Here is a 14,880-nt window from a genome sequence, read left to right as displayed (position 1 = left end):
ACGTGGTGGACCGCACTGTCCTGTACCTTCATCTCAACCACGACTTCGAGCCTGACGATGATGAGGATGTCACGAGGAGACATGACTACTCCCGGAGCTGCTAATGAGGGAGGGTCGACGGCACCAGTAGGGGGAACGTGCCCAACTCAGGAGGGCACCCTTTTGGAGGCCCGGGAGGAGTTCGCATGGCGGGCGACTGGGGTGGCGGCCGCAGGGTCGCGGGGTGTTTGGCACCTGCGGGAGGCATGTTGGCCCCGTCTCCGCATTTAAGCGACCGGCCCACAGCCATTATTCATCACACCGGCCATGACGTGACCAACACCATGAAGATGGCGCCAACAGGGAGCGCTGATGGAGCCGGGTAGCTAGCATCAACTGCCGTCGGCTCCGGAGATTGTATCGACATGCTGGACCAGCAGCAGTGCTCTGCTGCTTCCACGACGGTAGGCTCTAAGGCATGGGGTGCAACTCCAGTCCTTGGCAAGGCAGCTTTCTGGGGATCAGGAGCACCATGATGGCTCTCCTTCAGTCCTGGAATACCAATTATGGTGGAGCCGGCGGCGAGGGAATCAGGAGGCGATCTGGAGAAGGATGTGTTTGACAATACTGGCACCCTAGATCATGATACCGAACTGCTGTTGATCAAGGAGCCCGAACTCTCGCCGGGTGCTCTGGACAGCGTTGCACTTGTTGGTGGGCATGGGGATGTGGAGGTTGAGATAACTCAAGGCATGAACCAGTTGCAACACAATGTCCAGATGATCTCTGTTCAGGTCAACCCGGGGAGCAGCAGTGAAGGAAATATGCCCTAGAGCCAATAATAAAGTTGTTATTTACATTTCCTTATATCATGATAAATGTTTATTATTCATGCTAGAATTGTATTAACCGGAAACTTAGTACATGTGTGAATACATAGACAAACAAAATGTCACTAGTATGCCTCTACTTGACTAGCTCGTTGAATCAATGATGGTTATGTTTCCTAACCATAGACATGAGTTGTCATTTGATAATGGGATCACATCATTAGAGAATGATGTGATTGACTTGACCCATCTGTTAGCTTAGCACGATGATCATTTAGTTTGTTCCTATTGCTTTCTCCATAACTTATACATGTTCCTATGACTATGAGATCATGCAACTCCCAATTACCGGAGGAACACATTGTGTGCTACCAAACGTCACAACGTAACTAGGTGCTTATAAAGGTGCTCTACAGGTGTCTCCGATGGTGTTTGTTGAGTTGGCATGGATCGAGATTAGGATTTGTCACTCCGATTGTCGGAGAGGTATCTCTGCGCCCTCTCGGTAATGCACATCAATATAAGCCTTGCAAGCAAAGTGACTAATGAGTTAGTTGCGAGATGATGCATTATGGAACGAGTAAAGAGACTTGCCGGTAACGAGATTGAACTAGGTATTGAGATACCTACGACCGAATCTTGGGCAAGTAACATACCGATGACAAAGGGAACAATGTATATCGTTATGTGGTTTGACCGATAAACATCTTCGTAGAATATGTAGGAACCAATATGAGCAACCAGGTTCCGCTATTGGTTATTGACCAGAGACATGTCTTGGTCATGTCTACATAGTTCTCGAACCCGTAGGGTCCGCACGCTTAACGTTCGGTGATGATAAGTATTATGAGTTTATGTGTTTTGATGTATCGAAGATAGTGTGGATTCCCGGATGTGATCACGGACATGATGAGGAGTCTCGTAATGGTTGAGACATAAAGATTGATATATTGGAAGGTATATTCAGACACCGGAAGGGTTCTGAAGTGTATCGGGTATTTTTTGGAGTATCGGGAGGTTACCGGAACCCCCCCAGGGAGTCTATGGGCCTTATTGGGCCCTAGTGGAGAAAGATGGCAGCAAGCAAGGTGTGGGGCGCGCCCCCCAAGGCCCAAACCTAATTGGTTTAAGGTTTGGGGGGCGGCCCCCTCTTTCCTTCTCCCCTCCTCCTCTTTCCTCCTTCTCCTAGTAGGAATAGGAAAGGGGGGGCAAACCTACTTGGAGTTGGATTACCCCCCCCCCCTTGGCGTGCGCCTCCTCCTAGGCCGGCCTCTTCCTCCCTCCCTCCTTTATATATGGGGGAGGGGGAACCCCATAGACACACAAGTTGATCATTGATCTCTTAGCCGTGTGCGGTGCCCCCCTCCGCCATAATCCACCTCGGTCATATCGTCATCACGCCGTCATGATGACGAAGCTCTCCCTCGACACTCTACTGGATCGTGAGTTCATGGGACGTCATCGAGCTGAACGTGTGCAGATCACGGAGGTGCTGTACTTTCGGTACTAGGATCGGTCGATCGTGAAGACGTACGATTACATCAACCGCGTTGTCATAACTCTTCCGCTTATGGTCTACGAGGGTACGTAGACAAAACTCTCCCCTCTCGTTGCTATGCATCACCATGATCTTGCGTGTGCGTAGGAATTTTTTTCAAATTACTGCGTTCCCCAACAGTGGCATCCAAGCCAGGTATATGCGTAGAAGTTATATGCACGGGTAGAACACAAAGGAGTTGTGGGCGTGGGTATATACATATTGCGTGCCATCACTAGTTGATTCTTGATTCAGCGGTATTGTTGGATGAAGCGGCTCAGACAGACATTACGCGTACGCTTACGCGAGACTGGTTCTACCGACGTGCTTCGCACACATGTGACTAGTGGGTGCCAGTTTCTCCAACTTTAGTTGAATCGGATTTAATGAACATGGTTCTTCCTGAAGATCGAAAAGCAATCACTATACCGCATTGTTGTTTTTGATGTGTAGGTAAGAGCGGTTCTTGCTCAGCTCGTAGTAGCCACATAAAACTTGCAACAACAAAGTAGAGGACGTCTAATTTGTTTTTGCAGGGCATGTTGTGATGTGATATGGTCAAGACGTGATGAGATATAAATTGTTGTATGAGATGATCATGTTTTGTTAAAGTTATCGGCAACTGGCAGGAGCCTTATGGTTGTCTCTTTATTGCATAAGATGCGAGCACCATATAATTGCTTTACTTTATTGCTATGCGATACCAATAGTTACAAAAGCAATAGTTGGTGAGATGACCATGTGACGACACATTGATAGAGATCAAGATGATGGAGATCATGGTGTCATGCCGGTGACGATAGAGATCATGACTGTGTTTTGGAGATGGATATCAAAGGCACAAGATGATGATGGCCAAATCATATGGCTTATATTGATTGCATGTGATGTTTATCCTTTATGCATCTTATTTTTCTTAGTCCGACGGTAGCATTATAAGATGATCTCTCACTGAATTTCAAGGTATAAGTGTTCTCCCTGAGTATGCACCGTTGCTATAGTTCATCGTGTCAAGACACCACGTGATCATCAGGTGTGATAAGCTCTATGTTCACATACAACGGGTGCAACCCAGTTTTGCACACGCAGAATACTCGGGTTAAACTTGACAAGCCTAGCGTATCCAGATATGGCCTCGAAACACTACGACTGAAAGGTCGAGTGTGAATCATATAGTAGATATGATCAACATAGTGATGTTCACCATTGAAAACTACTCCATCTCACGTGATGATCGGACATGGTTTAGTTGATTTGGATCACGTGATCATTTAGATGACTAGAGGGATGTCTATCTAAGTGGGAGTTCTTAAGTAATATGATTAATTGAACTTTAATTTATCATGAACTTAGTCCTGATAGTATTTGCATAACTATGTTGTAGATCAATAGCTCGCGATGTAGCTCCCCGTTTATTATTGATATTTTCCTAGAGAAAAACTATGTTGAAAGATCATAGTAGCAATGATGCGGACTAGGTCCGTGATCTAAGAATTATCCTCATTGCTGCATAGAAGAATTATGTCCTTGATGCACCGCTAGGTGACGAACCTATTGCAGGAGCAGATACAGACGTTATGAAAGTTTGGTAAAGCTCGGTATGATGACTACTTGATAGTTTAGTGCACCATGCTTTATGGCTTAGAACCGGGACTTCAAAATGTTTTGAACGCCACAGAGCATATAAGATGTTCCAAGAGTTGATATTGGTATTTCATACTCATGCTTGTGTCAAGAGGTATGAAACCTCTGATAGTACTTTGCCTACATGATGGAGGAGAATAGCTCAACTAGTGAGCATGTGCTCAGATTGTCTGGGTACTACAATTGCTTGAATCAAGTGGGAGTAAATCTTCCAGATAAGATAGTAATTGACACTGTTGTCTAGTCACTATCACCAAGTTTCTAGAACTTCGTGATGAACTATAATATGCAAGGGATGACGAAAACGATTCCCGAGCTCTTCCTGATGTTGAAATCGACGAAGGTAGAAATCAAGAAAAGCATCAAATGTTGATGGTTGACAAGACCACTAGTTTCAAGTAAAAGGGAAAGGGAAAGAAAGAGGAACTTCAAATTAGAATAACAAGCAAGTTGCTGCTCCCATGAAGATGCCCAAAGCTAGACCCAAGCCTGGAACTGAGTGCTTCTACTGCAAAGGAAATGGTCATTGGAAGTGGAACTGCCCTAGATACTTAGCGGATAAGAAGGATGGCAAAGTGAACAAAAGTATATTTGATATACATGTTATTGATGTGTACTTTACTAGTGTTTATAGCAACCCCTCAGTATTTGATACTGGTTCAATTGCTAAGAGTAGTAACTCGAAACGGGAGTTGCAAAATAAACAGAGACTAGTTAAGGGCGAGGTGATGATGAGAGTTGGAAGTGATTCCAAGGTTGATAAGATCACCATCGCACACTCCCTTTACCTTCGGTATTAGTGTTAAACCTAAAATAAATGTTATTTGGTGTTTGCATTGAGCATAAATATGAATGGATCATGTTTATTGCAATACAGTTATTCATTTAAGTCGTAGAATAATTGTTGTTCTATTTACATGAATAAGACCTTCTATGGTCATACACTCAATATAAATGGTTTATTGAATCTCGAACGTAGTAATACACATATTCATAATATTGAAGCCAAAAGATGCAAAGTTAATAATGATAGTGCAACTTATATGTGGCACTGCCGTTTAGGTCATATTGGTGTAAAGCACATGAAGAAACTCCATGCTGATGGACTTTTGGAATCACTTGATTATGAATCACTTGATGCTTGCGAAACATGCCTCATGGGACAGATGACTAAGACTCCATTCTCCGGAACAATGGAGCGAGCAACTGACTTATTGGAAATAATACATACTGATGTATGCGATCCAATAATTGTTGAGGCTCGCGACGGGTTTCGTTATTTTCTGATCTTCACAGATGATTTGAGCAGATATGGGTATATCTACTTGATGAAACATAAGTCTGAAACGTCTGAAAAGTTCAAAGAATTTCAGAGTGAAGTGGAAAATCATCGTAACAAGAAAATAAAGTTTCTGCGATCTAATCGTGGAGGAGGATATTTTAGTTACAAGTTTGGTCTTCATTTCAAACAATGTGGAATAGTTTCGCAACTCACGCCACCTGGAACACCACAGCGTAATGGTGTGTCCGAACGTCATAACCGTACTTTATTAGATATGGTGGGATCTGTGATGTCTCTTACCGATTTATCACTATCATTTTGGGGTTATGCATTAGACACAGCTGCATTCACGTTAAATAGGGCACCATCTAAATCCGTTGAGATGACACCATATGAACTATGGTTTAGCAAGAAACCTAAGCCGTCGTTTGATAAAGTTTGGGGCTATGATGCTTATGTGAAAAAGTTTCAACCTGATATGCTCGAACTCAAATCAGAGAAATGCGTCTTCATAGGATACCCAAAGGAATCTATTGGGTACACCTTCTATCACAGATCCGAAGGCAAGATATTCGTTGCTAAGAATGGATCCTTTCTAGAGAAGAAGTTTCTCTCGAAAGAAGTGATTGGGAGGAATGTAAAACTTGAGGAGGTAATTGTACCTTCTCCTGAATTGGAAATTAGTTCATCACACAAATCAGTTCTGGTGATTCCTACACCAATTAGTGAGGAAGTTAATGATGATGATCATGAAACTTCAGATCAAGCTACTACCGAACCTCGTAGGTTAACCATAATACGTTCTGCACTAGAGTGGTATGGTAATCCTGTTCTAGAGGTCATGTTGTTGGAAATATGCCCTAGAGGCAATAATAAAAGTGTTATTATTATATTTCTCTGTTCATGATAATAGTCTTTTATTCATGCTATAACTGTATTATCCGGAAATCGTAATACACGTGTGAATACATAGACCACAATATGTCCCTAGTGAGCCTCTAGTTGACTAGCTCGTTGTGATCAACAGATAGTCATGGTTTCCTGGCTATGGACACTGGATGTCGTTGATAACGGGATCACATCATTAGGAGAATGATGTGCTGGACAAGACCCAATCCTAAGACTAGCACAAAAGATCGTGTAGTTCATTTGCTAGAGCTTTGCCAATGTCAAGTATCTCTTCCTTCGACCATGAGAGCGTGTAACTCCTGGATACCGTAGGAGTGCTTTGGGTGTATCAAACGTCGCAACGTAACTGGGTGACTATAAAGGTGCACTACAGGTATCTCCGAAAGTATCTATTGTTTTATGCGGATCGAGACTGGGATTTGTCACTCCGTGTAAACGGAGAGGTATCTCTGGGCCCACTCGGTAGGACATCATCATATGCGCAATGTGACCAAGGAGTTGATCACGGGATGATGTGTTACGAAACGAGTAAAGTGACTTGCCGGTAACGAGATTGAACAAGGTATTGGATACCGACGATCGAATCTCGGGCAAGTAACATACCGATAGACAAAGGGAATTGAATACGGGATTGATTAAGTCCTTGACATCGTGGTTCATCCGATGAGATCATCGTGGAACATGTGGGAGCCATCATGGGTATCCAGATCCCGCTGTTGGTTATTGACCGGAGAACGTCTCGGTCATGTCTACATGTCTCCCGAACCTGTAGGGTCTACACACTTAAGGTTCGATGACGCTAGGGTTATAAAGGAAGTTTGTATGTGGTTACCGAATGTTGTTCGGAGTCCCGGATGAGATCCCGGACGTCACGAGGAGTTCCGGAATGGTCCGGAGGTAAAGATTTATATATGGGAAGTCCTATTTTGGCCACCGGAAAATGTTCGGGATTTTTCGGTATTGTACCGGGAAGGTTCTAGAAGGTTCCGGAGTGGGGCCCACCTGCATGGGGGGACCCACATGAACGTGAGTAGTGGGGAAAGGCCCCACACCCCTGGTCAAGGCGCACCAAGATCCCCCCTTAGAAGGAATAAGATCATATCCCGAAGGGATAAGATCAAGATCCCTAAAAAGGGGGGATAACAATCGGTGGGGAAGGAAATGATGGGATTTCTTTCCTCCCACCTTGGCCAACGCCCCAATGGACTTGGAGGGCAAGAAACCAGCCCCTCCACCCCTATATATAGTGGGGAGGCGCATGGGAGCTCAACACAAGCCAAGGCGCAGCCCCTCCCCTCCCCAACACCTCTCCTCCTCCGTATATGCTTGGCGAAGCCCTGTCGGAGTACTGCTGCACCAACTACACCACGCCGTCGTGCTGCCGTTGGAGCAATCTTCCTCAACCTCTCCTTCCCCCTTGCTGGATCAAGAAGGAGGAGACGTCTCCCGTCCCGTACGTGTGTTGAACGCGGAGGTGTTGTCCGTTCAGCACTTGGACATCGGTGATCCGAATCACGTTCGAGTACGACTCCATCATCACCATCCCCTTGGCTAGCTTCCGCTCGTGATCTACAAGTGGTATGTAGATGCAAACTCTCTCCCTTGACTCGTTGCTTAGATGAACTCATAGATGGATCTTGGTGAAACCGTAGGAAAAATTTTAATTTTCTGCAACGTTCCCCAACAGTGGCATCATGAGCTAGGTCTATGCGTAGTTCTCTTTGCACGAGTAGAACACAATTTTGTTGTGGGCGTGGATTTTGTCATCTTACTTGCCTCTACTAGTCTTTTCTTTCTTCGGCGGTATTGTGGGATGAAGCGGCCCGGACCAACCTTACACGTACGCTTACGTGAGACCGGTTCCACCGACTGACATGCACTAGTTGCATAAGGTGGCTGGCGGGTGTCTGTCTCTCCCACTTTAGTTGGAGCGGATTCGATGAAAAGGGCCCTTATGAAGGGTAAATAGAAGTTGACAAAATCACGTTGTGGTTATTCGTAGGTAAGAAAACGTTCTTGCTAGAACCCAATTGCAGCCACGTAAAAGATGCAACAACAATTAGAGGACGTCTAACTTGTTTTTGCAGCGATTGATCATGTGATGTGATATGGCCAGAAGTTGTGATGAATGATGAATTGTGATGTATGAGATCATGTTCTTTGTAATAGGATTCACGACTTGCATGTCGATGAGTATGACAACCGGCAGGAGCCATAGGAGTTGTCTTTATTTTTTGTATGACCTGCGTGTCATTGAATAACGCCATGTAAACTACTTTACTTTATTGCTAAATGTTAGTCATAGAAGTAGAAGTAGTCGTTGGCGTGACAACTTCATGAAGACACGATGATGGAGATCATGGTGTCAAGCCGGTGACAAGATGATCATGGAGCCCCGAAGATGAAGATCAATGGAGCTATATGATATTGGCCATATCATGTCACAACTATATAATTGTGTTGGAAATATGACCTAGAGGCAATAATAAAAGTGTTATTATTATATTTCCTTGTTCATGATAATTGTCTTTTATTCATGCTATAACTGTATTATCCGGAAATCGTAATACACGTATGAATACATAGACCACAATATGTCCCTAGTGTGCCTCTAGTTGACTAGCTCGTTGTGATCAACGGATAGTCATGGTTTCCTGACTATGGACATTGGATGTCGTTGATAACGGGATCACATCATTAGGAGAATGATGTGATGGACAAGACCCAATCCTAAGCATAGCACAAAGATCGTGTAGTTCGTTTGCTAGAGCTTTGCCAATGTCAAGTATCTCTTCCTTTGACCATGAGATCGTGTAACTCCTGGATACCGTAGGAGTGCTTTGGGTGTATCAAACGTCACAACATAACTGGGTGACTATAAAGGTGCACTACGGGTATCTCCGAAAGTATCTATTGTTTTATGCGGATCGAGACTGGGATTTGTCACTCCGTGTAAACGGAGAGGTATCTCTGGGCCCACTCGGTAGGACATCATCATATGCGCAATGTGACCAAGGAGTTGATCACGGGATGATGTGTTACGGAACGAGTAAAGTGACTTGCCGGTAACGAGATTGAACAAGGTATTGGATACCGACGATCGAATCTCGGGCAAGTAAAATACCGATAGACAAAGGGAATTGAATACGGGATTGATTAAGTCCTTGACATCGTGGTTCATCCGATGAGATCATCGTGGAACATGTGGGAGCCATCATGGGTATCCAGATCCCGCTGTTGGTTATTGACCGGAGAACGTCTCGGTCATGTCTACATGTCTCCCGAACCCGTAGGGTCTACACACTTAAGGTTCGATGACGCTAGGGTTATAAAGGAAGTTTGTATGTGGTTACCGAATGTTGTTCGGAGTCCCGGATGAGATCCCGGACGTCACGAGGAGTTCCGGAATGGTCCGGAGGTAAAGATTTATATATGGGAAGTCCTGTTTTGGTCACCGGAAAAGTTTCGGGCGATATCGGTAATGTACCGGGACCACCGGGAGGGTCCCGGGGGTCCACCAAGTGGGGCCACCTGCCCCAGAAGGTTGCGTGGGCCAAGTGTGGGAGGGGACCAGCCCCTAGGAGGGCTGGTGCGCCCCCCACAAGGGGGCCAAGCCGCAAGGAAGAGTGGGAGGGGGCAAACCCTAGTCCAGATGGGCCTTAAGGCCCATATTGGTGTGCCTCCCTCTCCTCTCCCCTCTTGGCCGCCACCCCATTTGCCATCTAGGGCTGGCCGCACCCCTTGGGGGTGGGAAACCCTAAAGGGGGCGCAGCCCCCCCTTCCCCCTATATATAGTTGAGGTTTGGGGCTGCCATACACATGAGTTCTCTCCCTCTTGGTGCAGCCCTGCCTCTCCTCCTCCTCCTCTCCCGTGGTGCTTGGCGAAGCCCTGCTGGATTGCCACGCTCCTCCACCACCACCACACCGTTGTGCTGCTGCTGGATGGAGTCTTCCTCAACCTCTCCCTCTCTCCTTGCTGGATCAAGGCGTGGGAGACGTCACCGGGCTGTACGTGTGTTGAATGCGGAGGTGCCGTACGTTCGGCACTTGATCATCGGTGATTTGAATCACGACGAGTACGACTCCATCAACCCCGTTCACTTGAACGCTTCCGCTTAGCGATCTACAAGGGTATGTAGATGCACTCTCCTTCTACTCGTAGCTGGTTTCTCCATAGATAGATCTTGGTGACACGTAGGAAAATTTTGAATTTCTGCTACGTTCCCCAACAGTGGTATCAGAGCTAGGTCTATTGCGTAGATTCTTTGCACGAATAGAACACAAAGTAGTTGTGGGCGTTGATGTTGTTCAATATGCTTACCGTTACTAGTCCAATCTTGTTTCGACGGTATTGTGGGATGAAGCGGCCCGGACCGACCTTACACGTACTCTTACGTGAGACAGGTTCCACCGATTGACATGCACTTGGTGCATAAGGTGGCTAGCGGGTGCCAGTCTCTCCCACTTTAGTCGGAACAGATTCGATGAAAAGGGTCCTTATGAAGGGTAAATAGCAATTGGCATATCACGTTGTGGTCTTGCGTAGGTAAGAAACGTTCTTGCTAGAAACCCATAGCAGCCACGTAAAACATGCAAACAACAATTAGAGGACGTCTAACTTGTTTTTGCAGGGTATGCTATGTGATGTGATATGGCCAAGAAGAATGTGATGAATGATATGTGATGTATGAGATTGATCATGTTCTTGTAATAGGATTCACGACTTGCATGTCGATGAGTATGACAACCGGCAGGAGCCATAGGAGTTTTCTTAATTTATTGTATGACCTGCGTGTCATTGAAGAACGCCATGTAAACTACTTTACTTTATTGCTAAACGCGTTAGTCATAGAAGTAGAAGTAGTCATTGGCGTGACAACTTCATGAAGACACGATGATGGAGATCATGATGATGGAGATCATGGTGTCAAGCCAGTGACAAGATGATCATGGAGCCCCGAAGATGGAGATCAATGGAGCTATATGATATTGGCCATATCATGTCACAACTATATAATTGCATGTGATGTTTATTATGATTATGCATCTTGTTTACTTAGGACGATGGTAGTAAATAAGATGATCCCTTACAAAATTTCAAGAAGTGTTCTCCCCTAACTGTGCACCGTTGCTACAGTTCGTCGCTTCTAAGCACCACGTGATGATCAGATGTGATGGATTCTTACGTTCACATACAACGGGTGTAAGACAGTTTTACACAGCGAAAACACTTAGGGTTAACTTGACGAGCCTAGCATGTGCAGACATGGCCTCGGAACACGGAGACCGAAAGGTCGAGCATGAGTCGTATAGTAGATACGATCAACATGAAAATGTTCACCGATGATGACTAGTCCGTCTCACGTGATGATCGGACACGGCCTAGTTGACTCGGATCATGTTATCACTTAGATGACCAGAGGGATGTCTATCTGAGTGGGAGTTCATAAGATGAACTTAATTATCTTGAACATAGTCAAAAGACCTTTTGCAAATTATGTCGTGAGCTCGCGCTTTAGTTCCACTATTTAGATACGTTCCTAGAGAAAAAATATAGTTGAAAGTTGACAGTAGCGATTATGCGGACACTAGAAAGCTTATGTCCTTAATGCACTGCTCAGTGTGCTGAACCCCAAACGTCGTTTGTGGATGTTTCGAACATCGAACATACACGTTTTGATAACTACGTGATAGTTCAGTTAAATGGTTTAAGTAGAGGCACCAAAGACGTTTTCGAAACATCGCGGAACATATGAGATGTTTCGAGGGCTGAAATCGGGATTTCAGGCTCGTGCCCACGTCAAGAGGTATGAGACCTCCGACAATTTTCTTAGCCTACAAACTAAGGGAGAAAAGCTCAATCGTTGAGCTTGTGCTCAGATTGTTTGAGTGCTACAATCACTTGAATCGAGTGGGAGTTGATCTTCCAAATGAGATAGTGATGTTTCTCCAAAGTCATTGCCACCGAGCTGCTAGAGCTTCGTGATGAACTATAACATATCAGGGATAAATAAGATGATCCTTGAGGTATTCACGATGTTTGACACCGCGAAAGTAGAAATCAAGAAGGAGCATCAATTGTTGATGGTTGGTGAAACCACTAGTTTCAAGAAGGGCAAGGGCAAGAAGGGATACTTCATGAAACGGCAGATCAGCTGCTGCTCCAGTGAAGAAACCCAAGGTTGAACCCAAACCCGAGACTAAGTGCTTCTGTAATAAGGGGAACAGTCACTAGAGCAGAATTACCCTAGATACTTGGTAGATGAGAAGGCTGGCAAGGTCGATAGAAGTATATTGGATATACATTATGTTAATGTGTACTTTACTAGTACTCCTAGTAGCACCAGGGTATAAGATACCGGTTCGGTTGCTAAGTGTTAGTAACTCGAAATAAAAGCCACGGCATAAACGGAGACTAGCTAAAGGTGAGCTGACGATAAGTGTTGGAAGTGTTTCCAATGTTGATATGATCAAGCATCGCACGCTCCCTCTACCATCGAGATTTGGTGTTTGCGTTGAGCATAGACATGATTGGATTATGTCTATCGCAATACGGTTATTCATTTAAAGAGAATAATGGTTACTCTATTTATTTGTATAATACCTTCAATGGTCTTGCACCTAAAGGAATGGTTCATTGAATCTCGATCGTAGTGATACACATTTTCATGCCAAAAGATATAAGATAGTAATGATAGTACCACTTACTTGTGGCACTGCCATGTAAATCATAATGGTATAAAACGCATGAAGAAGCTCCATGTTGATGGATCTTTGGACTCACTCGTTTTTGAAAAGTTTGAGACATGCGAACCATGTCTATTGGTGTATATGCATGAAGAAACTCCATGCAAATGGACCGTTCGGACTCACTTGATTTTGAATCACTTGAGATATGCAAATCATACCACATAGGCAAGATGACTGAAAAGCCTCGGTTTCAATAAGATGGAACAAGATAGCAACTTGTTGGAAGTAACACATTTTGATGTGTGCAGTCCAATAAATGCTGAGGCATGCAGTGAATATCGTTATGTTCTTACTTCACAGATGATTCGAGTAGATGTTGAGAATATTTACTTGATGAAACACAACTCTGAATTATTGAATGGTTCAAGTAATTTCAGAGTGAAGTAGAAGATCATTGTGACAAGAGGATAAAATTTCTATGATACGATCATAGAGATGAATATCTGAGTTACGAGTTTTGGCACACAATTAAGACATTGTGGAAAATGTTTCACAATTAATACCGCCTGGAACACCATAGTGTGATGGTGTGTCCGAACATCATAGTTGCACCCTATTGGATATGGTGCGTACCATGATGTCTCTTATCGAATTACCACTATCGTTCATGGGTTAGGCATTAGAGACAACCACATTCACTTTAAATAGGGCACCACATAATTCCGTTGAGATGACACCGTATGAATTATGGTTTAGAGAAACCTAAGTTGTCGTTTCTTGAAAGTTTGGGGCTGCGACGCTTATGTGGAAAAGTTTCAGGATTGATAAGCTCGAACCCAAAGCGGATAAAATGCATCTTCATAGGACACCCAAAACAGTTGGGTATACCTCCTGTCTCAGATCCGAAAGCAATAAGGGATTGTTTCGAGAATCAGGTCCTTTCTCGAGGAAAAGTTTCTCTCCAAAGAATTGAGTGGGAGGATGGTGGAAACTTGATGAGGTTATTGAACCGTCTCTTCAACTAGTGTGTGGCAGGGCACAGGAAGTTGTTCCTGTGGCACCTACACCAATTGAAGTGGAAGCTTATGATAGTGATCATGAAGCTTCGGATCAAGTCACTACCAAACCTCGTAGGACGACAAGGACACGTACTACTTCGGAGTGGTAAGGTGATCCTATCTTGAAGGTCATGTTGCTAGACAACAATGAACCTACGAGCTATGGAGAAGCGATGGTGGGCCCGAATTCCGACAAATGGTTAGAAGCCATGAAATCCGAGATAGTATCCATATATCAGAACAAAGCATGGACTTTGATGGACTTGCCCGATGATCGGCAATCCATTGAGATAAATGGATCTTTTAAGAAGAAGACGGACGTGGATGGTAATGTCACCATCTATGAAGCTCGACTTGTGGCGAAGTGTTTTCCGACAAGTTCAAGGAGTTGACTACGATGAGATTTTCTCACTCGTAGCGATGCTTAAAGTCCGTCGGAATCATGTTAGCATTAGCTGCATTTATGAAATCTGGCAGATGGATGTCAAGACAAGTTTTCTTACTAGTTTTCGTAAGGAAAGGTTGTATGCAATACAATCAGAAAAGTTTTGTCGATCCTAAGGATGCTAAAAGGTATGCTAGCTCCAGCGATCCTTCTAAGGACTGGAGTAAGCATCTCGGAGTTGGAATGTACGCTTTGATGAGATGATCAAAGATTTTGGATTTATACAAAGTTTATGAGAAACTTGTATTTCCAAAGAAGTGAGTGGGAGCACTATAGAATTTCTGATGAGTATATGTTGTTGACATATTGATGATCAGAGATGATGTAGAATTTCTAGAAAGCATATAGGGTTATTTGAAAGGTGTTTTTCAATAGAAAACCTGGATTAAGCTACTTGAACATTGAGCATCAAGATCTATAAGGATAGATCAAAATGCTTAATAATACTTTCAAATGAGCACATACCTTGACATGATCTTGAAGGTGTTCAAGATGGACCAGTCAAA

Source organism: Triticum dicoccoides, chromosome 3A (assembly GCF_002162155.2).
Source record: "Triticum dicoccoides isolate Atlit2015 ecotype Zavitan chromosome 3A, WEW_v2.0, whole genome shotgun sequence".
NCBI classification, from domain to species: Eukaryota; Viridiplantae; Streptophyta; class Magnoliopsida; order Poales; family Poaceae; genus Triticum; species Triticum dicoccoides.
The sequence above is the reverse complement of the archived record's forward strand: the minus strand, read 5'-3'. Positions refer to the sequence as shown.